The following is an 8633-nucleotide window of genomic DNA, read 5'->3' on the forward strand; positions in this document are numbered from 1 at the left end:
CAGTAAAGGCACCAGATAAGTTTATTAAAAAGTTTAAGATAATAAGTATAACAAACTGAAAATATTGAAAATAAGACACCAAAATTACAATAAATGATCACTTCATTTCATTATCAAGAGCATTTTCGTAAAATCACAATCGCGATAAACACCGTGACTGGGAGTGGTTCTTAACCGTCAGACTATGGTTCAATATACCATTTTCAAATTAAAGACTATTTTCAAATTATTGACTTTTAACGTTAACTCCAGGGTTTAAATGTTTTCGACAGGTTACTTTCTTTGTGGTAGGACATTCTGGTACTCGTTTAGTAAAAGCAACATACAAAAGTGAAATCAAGATTTCAATCTGTACAATTTTGTTGGGGGAAATTAACTTTTTTATGTATCCTATACACGACAATATCCTCGGAAAACAATAAACTTCCCTCCAAATAATTTGCACCGATTATATATTTGATTTTACTTCTTTTGTTTGCTCTTACTTGACTGAGTACCAGGATGTCATACCACAGCGTAGGTTACCTGTCGAAATATTATATAGTCTGGATTCATTACTCGATAATATAAACATAATCTAAATGTAAATAAAACTGTATATTATGTTTGAAGTTCTCACTTGTACATTTGTAGGTATAAAACTTAATATAGCATAATTTAAATCTTAACTTACTTTTAGAATAATTTCAGAAACGTCTTACCTTGGCGAGATATAACTGAGTAATAATACCGTAAGCCGTGGTTTTCTTTATACAAATGTTGATATGTGCGTACGTGTCAAAACCAAGCCTATGCTGACTCAAACAATAACATCTGCATCGTAAGAAAAAAGTTAATTTAGAAATGTAAATTAGTATATTTTCGCACATAGACAATTTATATTCAGTATAACAATGTAACACCTTGTAATTTTATAATTAAAATCAAATGTTGCATAATCGATTAATATAATATATCAAATTATTATCTTTGTCAATGAGTAAAGAAAAACAGTACAATCTATATAATAGATATTAGTGAAAGCAACTGAGGCGATCGTTGGTCATTATGTCCATTTCAGACATATTGTTCAAATACACACATAGTTATGCTGTAGCGATACAATTTCCAAGTATAAATATTGTTTTTCTCATAGAGTTTAATCCAAAACTATGAACGATTGACAATTAAATCTTCTCGAATCAAGGTATGAATGCAAACAAATATCCTTCGTCGCACGCAACAGCACGATACAGTTAATACAAGTTTATGATGATTCCTATATGTTCGATATTTAAGCTTTTGCCATTTAAAGATTGTTTCTTCTACCTGTTTACATTTATTTATTTGTTTCATTATAAAACTACATTGGTATAGTTAAGATGCATAATGCAAGAGTGATAACTCTTTTTGAAATATATCTGACAGTAATGAAAAAATTAAAAGACCAGTCAATTTCGTTTTAAACACGTCTGCTTCATTAACAAATTAGAATAAGACACTATAGGAGAAAATAAAAGAAAACAAAACGATCATCACGGCCACAAAAACACGAACAAGTTAAATATATAACAATGTACAAAACACTAAACAATACACTAAAGATTGAGCAACAGTAACCTGTTTGTGAATTTTAACGGGTCACGAGGTGCTTCCCTAATATCGGCATCCGCATTGCATTGACTGATCCAAGTGGGGGAGAGTATTCCGAGGACTGAAAACTTTTTTTCTAAACTTTATTCTTTTTTTTTTTTATGTGAACGTTTCATGACTTTCTAGGGGTTGGAACCCCCTTTTTTAAATGGCTATATCCGTGCCCGTAGTGTTTCTGTTGGGAAGCATAAGTCTACACGAAGAAGACTTATAATGTGTCTCAATATTGAAATTTAATTGTACAAACCTGAGAAAAAAGGCAGAACACAATTCATTCGGAACCATTTTGAATCAATTTTACCGTTTTTTAGCCCGGTAAAAATAAATCTTATGTTGTCAAAGAGTGTTTAAGTGTTACCTTTTTACTGCAATCTTTATAATGATCTAAAAGAAATATTTTCGGCAGATCCAAAATTTCGATTTTGAGGCGGACGACACATATATAAAACCTCAAACTTGCGCTTGAATGACGTTATAGGTAAATCTTTACGGAAAAATAATATAAAAGTCATGTAGTCAACAATTTTACAAATTTATAAATAAGCATTATTTTGCAACATAAATTGTCAAAATTGAAAACGATATACTAGTAGTCAATATTTAATATTGTTTGTCTAAGTACACAGTCAAGTCACGATATCGTGGACATTGAATCATAATCGATAGTTATCTTATCCATAATGTAGTACATACAAGTGGATTGAGCCATACATTGAAGTCTGATCTATTATATCAATTTCGACATACAAACCGTCCAAATCAAGCAAATTCAAATTCAATTGATACAGATATCGATAACACCGAATTCGATTCAATATCCTTAGTATCAGTATCGTTTGAGTTAACATTATTTATTTTAATTTTTAGCCATTGCGTTGTATGTTTATTTTCAACAATTGAGTTTGAATGTCAATCTGGTTTCTGTCGCTCCCCTTTTATCTGACAAAGAAGGAACGTTTGATTATGCAATGTGCCTACATTGTACAACGTGCATATCATAGTCATCACCGTGGAAAACAAGATCAAGTAAAGCATGGCCAAGTTATAATGTTAAACAAAGTATTTTGAAACACGGAGTACTTTTTGTACTAGTCGGAGTTAAGGGATCGCAAAAAAAAAGAGGATATAGAATGGCGACTTTTTTTTCTGTTGGTAAATCGTTTAATTAATTTTTGCCGTACAAAGTGTATTTTTATCAATTTGTAACCGTGAGCTACAATGTACACCACATGCATATCTAGCACTACAGACTACATCCGTTAAAAAGGCAAGATTACTATGAATACGTTCCATCCCCTAGCGACTCCTCATTTCTTTTACTCGTTTGTTATATGAATGGTTCGCGTCGCAAAAGGTATCATTTCTAGAGCCGCTATATAGACAATGAGTTTTCGGGGTAAAAGGGGGGGGGGTGATGAAATGTTGTCTGTTTAAGATAATTGTATTCGTTGTATTTGGCATATTGATTATAAGTTGCAATGTACCTATGATGTTATCCTCTCTACTCTTGTGTTAATCCTTAACAATTAATAATTAGTCCCTCACTGTACAAAAACTTGTTTTTCTGGGAGTGATGATGAACAATGTCTCTTTCTGTTGCATTATGCAACGTGATCTTCTTTGGTATTGGTCGTTCGTTGTGGCAACTATCGCGTTTCACTGACTGCAATTCCAAACGTACAATGTATTTGAATAAAAGTTCAGAAATGTAATTCATATCATATCATAATGTTTGCAAAGTAGCCATATGTATTATAACACAAAACAAAACAAACAAAAAACAAAAAAACAATTGGCTCGATTCATTTCAACACTCTTATCAGACAAACTAGGTATTGACTTGGCAACGAAAATGGAAAAGTAATCAGTATGTTGTTTTTTTATACATGATACGAATCATTTAATTTAGGGACTTTTATTAACATGATAGAATTACGAATATAACGTATAATCATTGCAAAACCAACGACATAACATTATACACAACTTTGTTTCCTAAAACATTGATTATTAAACCGAAAATTCAAAGTTTACCCCTATGTGGCAGGGTTGATGTTGGCTGAGGTTGATAATATGTGTTATACATGTTCATGATATTATATGACTTACATCGTGCTTTATTACTCATATCACTCGAAAAACAAAGTAAAAGTTTGAATGCATGATATTGTTATATTTATAAATTAACTGTTTACAAAATTTAGAATTTTTTGAAATAATAAGGCTTTTCTACCTCAGGCATATGTTACCTTAGCTGTATATGGCAACACTTTTAGGAATTTTGGATCTCAATGCTCTTCAACTTTGTACTTTATTTGGTTTTTTAACTTTTTTGGATTCGAGCGTCACTGATGAGTCTTTTGTAAACGAAACGCGCGTCTGGCGTTTCTACAAAATTTAGTTCTGGTATCTATGCTGAGTTTATTTACTTTATTTTCTGCTTGTATCAGTAATCATACATGGTATTCATAAACTGATCAATGTCTATAGAAAACGCATATCATACATTTTTACATAATTGACATAATAAGTATTAAATCTCTCATGTAACATTGCAAACTTTCATCAAGCTAGAAAAATGCATTTTTCGAATGTCTTCCATCGTTTCATTCAATATATAAACTCTTTGATAAGAGGGGGCCTCGGTGGCCGAGTGGTCTAAGTAGTTGCTATTGTAATCACTAGCCAGTCAATACTGAGGTTGTGAGTTCGAACCCCGCTCCTGCGGTTGCACTCGACTCTAATCTTTATTGACTAGGATTGTCAGTTTTCCTATTGAAGGTCGGTGGTTTTCTCCGGGCACTCCGGCTTCCTCCACCAATAAAAATTGAACGCCACGAAATAGCTCAAAAGCGGTGCTTAAAAGTGGCGTTAAAACACCAAAAATCAAAAATCAAGTCTTTGATAAGAGCAAAACAAAATGAAATATTGACATTTTCTTAGGTTGTGCTGTTACACCAATATCCGATATTAGAGGCGACTTGAACGCTAACCATGCTTAATCCTGGTATACTTATATTATGCCTGCCCAAAGTTATGTGCATGAATGTAGCTCAGTGGCTGTCGTTGGTGTCTGCATGACAACATTTTATTTTCTCGTTTTACATTTTTTTCGAGTCAGGGTATTGTATCTCTGGCTATACGGTACGCGGGCTTGTGGTTATGTTTGAAGGGCTCCTTTTGCCTTTTAGTTGTTTATAGTTATTGCATTTGAACTCAATTGGTAGTTGTCTCTCGTGCTATCATACGACTGTCATGTATATCTTTAATGTTACATGCATTTGTTAGCACAATTTTATATGTTATAATATAAACGGGTTAAAAGATATGCAAAACATATGCATCAGTATGTACTAAGCATATTTACTTTTCTTCACAATTTGCATATCAAACAAAGTATACTATTTGTATAAACTGTAACATGATTTTATGTCTGTAGTTCCAATGTTCTTCTACACATCATGTCATGGTATCTGGCGACCAAACACAATACCTGAATAATAATTCGATAACATCGATTTCGTCTGTACTTACTACTACTTGATATGTTTAGAGAGTAACCAACTATTTGTTAGATTGTACACTGGAATTGTGCCTGTTCGAATATTCCCCTTTTTCTTAATATCTATAATTTGGGCATCTTTTTATAATTTATGATTTTATTGTATGTTGATCGAACTTTCATTTCATTTCGGCATGATATGCCAATTTAGTTACATGTACTAGTAATAAATAGAATTGTACATTTTCTGATTGTATACCATTGACCGTTCTAATTTCTTTTCTTAACTTGAAATTTAAATCCTACTGTAAGCCGTTTTTTTCTTTATACGAATGTTGATATGTGCGTGTGTGACAAGCTTATGCTGACTCAAACAGTAGCATCTGTATCGTACAAAAAACTTTCACTTAGAAAGGTTATTTAGTATATTTTCACACCTAGGACTATATTTTGAATAATAATGTAACAGATTGTAATTTTATAATTAAAAAAGACGTTTTAAAATCGATTATTATATCAAATGTCTATTATCTTAATATGTCATTGAGTAAAGAATAAGTGTACAACTTTTTTAACGAATTTTAGAGAAAGCAACTGAGGCGATCGTTGGTCATTATTTTCATGTTTTAAATCAAGTAGATAATAATGATGATGCAGCGATACAATTTCAAAGTATAACTATTGCTTTTCATATGGAATTTATCCAATACTAAGTATGGACGATTGCCTTTAAAATACTCCCTATTCAAGATATGAATGCAAACATAAACCTTTTATCACACAAAAAGCAATATTCAACTGAAATTAACGATATTTCATCATGTATTTTGTTTTTTCTCTGTGTTGATAGTTTGTTTTGCCATTTAAAGTTTTTGTTTCTACCTATTTCTATTTACATGTTTCAAGATACAACTACATTAAAATAGGTAAGATGCATAACGCAAGAGCGATAACTCTTCTTTTTTTTTTTTAAATATATCTGACAGTAATGGTAGAGTTACGATATTTGTAGACTTCGATTTAAATACGATTATTTCTTTAACAAATTATTGTAAGATACTATACGAGGAATTATATTTATATAAACACCATCACGGCCACAAAAAGTAAAATGTACAACAATGTACAAAACACTACACACTTAAACTTGCGCAACAGTAACATGCCAAAAAACGTTTGTGAATTTTAACGGGTCACTAAGTGTTTCTCAAATAGTGACATCCATTATATAATCAAGATTAAGGGAGGTGGGTGATATCCCCTTTTTCCGATTATTATATATTTTTTATTATGTAAAGGTTACATGACTTTATATTGGTTCGAGCCCACATGTTTTAAAATGGCTTATCCGTGCCTGCAGTGTCTCTATTGGCAAGTCTATATGGACTCGTCCTGTGTCCAGCTTAAAGGTCATTTAAGTTACTGTACACATTCATGCAACTTCTGATGTAATCAATATACTTGGCTCTGGGGTTATAGCAAGAAGATTTAGAACAGTTTTGACTAAACTTATCGATACTGATCAGACAGGTTTTATGAGTGGAAGATATATTGAGGAAAATCTAAGATTGATCTATGATATCATGGAATATACTGAAGATAATGATATACCAGGCCTTTCATTGTTGATAGATTTTGAAAAAGCCTTTGATTCCATTTCATGGGAATTTCTTTTAAATGTATTGATTTTTTTAAATTTTGGCGATTCTATTATAAATTGGGTGAAAGTGCTCTATCAAAATATTAATTCAGCAGTCATTCAAGGAGGGAATTTTTCAAACTTGTTCACTGTTAAACGGGTTTGTAGGCAAGGTGATCCATTATCGCCTTATCTTTTCATTCTTTGTGCTGAAATTTTAGCTTTAAAAATAAGAAATAACAAAAATATAAATGGAATCAAAGTTCTTCATGTTGAACACGCAGTTTGCTGACGATACATCACTACTTTTAGATGGAAGTGAAGAATCTTTAAATGAGGCATTATTGGGACTAGATTGGTTTGCTAACATTTCTGGTTTGAATATAATTTTTTTTCCAAAACTCTTGTAATTTGGATTGGAAGTAAAAAGTACAGTACAGAGACACTTTGTAGAAATCAAAATCATACTTGGGGAGGCACACCCTTTAAATTATTGGGTGTTAATTTTGATGTTGATTTAGAAAAACTAGTTAAAATCAATTATGATGAAAATATTGTAAAAATAAAAAGACTAGTCAAACAATGGTCTAGACGTAACATTACTGTTATTGGTCGAATTACTGTTGTAAAGACACTTATGTTGCCAATTAAAATTTAAATCATTTAGTAGTGTCACTATCTAATCCAAGTGAAGATATTATTAAACAGATACATGAAATGATTTGGAACTCACCAGTTCATAGAGTGAAGAAAGATGTAATACAAAAAGATTATTGTGATGGAGGCTTAAAAATGATTAATTTACATGCTTTTGTAAATGCTTTGAAATGTACTTGGATAAGAAGAATTTGTAAAAACAATTGTAAATGGCGAAATATATTTTTGTCATATGTTGATAAAGATAGATTATTTAGTTGTGGTTATAGCTATGTAAAGCAACTACAGCAAAGTATTAAGAATACATTTTGGAAAGATGTATTGGGTGCTTGGCAAATGGTAATTGAAAACGAAATTAATTTGCACGACTGGGAATATTTTCTTTCCAGTCCAATTTGGATGAATAACCTATTTCAAATTGACAACAAACCAGTGTTTTTTAAAGACTGGCATAGTAAGGGTATTCTACATGTAAATGATATTGTTGTGGAGAATGGTACCTTTCTAAAATTTTATCAATTTCAGGAGTGTTTTCAGATGGATATAGACATTATGAAATATAATAGCATAATTCCTATGCTAACTAAGACTTCCAAAAAAATTAATAAGGGAGATTATAAACTAGTATCTCCTTTCATACAATCAGTTATAAAGACTATTCTCAAAAGCAAAAAGGGATCTAAAGATATGTATTTGGTGCTAAACAAAACCAACACTGTTCCTACAGGATTAAAACGATGGGAAGCAATTTTAGTTTTAGAAAAATAAAGGCAACAGTAGTATACCGCTGTTCAAACTCATAAATCCATGGACAAAAAAACAAAATCGGGGTAACAAACTAAAACTGAGGGAAAAATCGATCAAAACTGGAAAAAGATTTTTCAACTACCATTTGCTATTACAAAAAATACTAAGCTACAATGGCTTCAGTATAAAATTAATCATTAAATTCTGGCAACAAATACGTTTTTAAACAAAATTGGGATAGTGCAAAACCCATATTGTACTTTTTGTAAGACTGAACTTGAATCAATTTAACATATACTGTGGAACTGTTATTATGTACAACAATGTATTGAGCAAAGTGAAATGTGGTTTCTCCAGAATGATATTAGTATACCATTTACACAGGATATTTTTTTGCTTGGAAATTTATCACGAATGTACAAAGGTGACCCTCAAAACAATATTTTTTTCTAGATT

The 8633-nt window shown here is 31.3% G+C and overlaps 1 protein-coding gene across 1 annotated transcript in view; it reads right to left on the minus strand.

The window, feature by feature from the left end:
- LOC139485921 (leucine-rich repeat transmembrane neuronal protein 3-like) overlaps positions 1-4410 on the minus strand; it is a 29419-nt gene extending 25009 nt beyond the window's left edge. The window contains exons 1-3 of the mRNA XM_071270591.1: positions 4062-4410; positions 3178-3295; positions 702-813 (exon numbers count right to left, since the gene is read on the minus strand). The gene's annotated coding sequence lies outside the window, so the exon portion shown is untranslated. The remainder of the gene's footprint in view (positions 1-701; positions 814-3177; positions 3296-4061) is intronic.
- Between the last annotated feature and the right edge of the window lie 4223 nt (positions 4411-8633).

The sequence above is a fragment of the Mytilus edulis genome, chromosome 8, assembly GCF_963676685.1.
Source record: "Mytilus edulis chromosome 8, xbMytEdul2.2, whole genome shotgun sequence".
Classification (NCBI taxonomy): domain Eukaryota; kingdom Metazoa; phylum Mollusca; class Bivalvia; order Mytilida; family Mytilidae; genus Mytilus; species Mytilus edulis.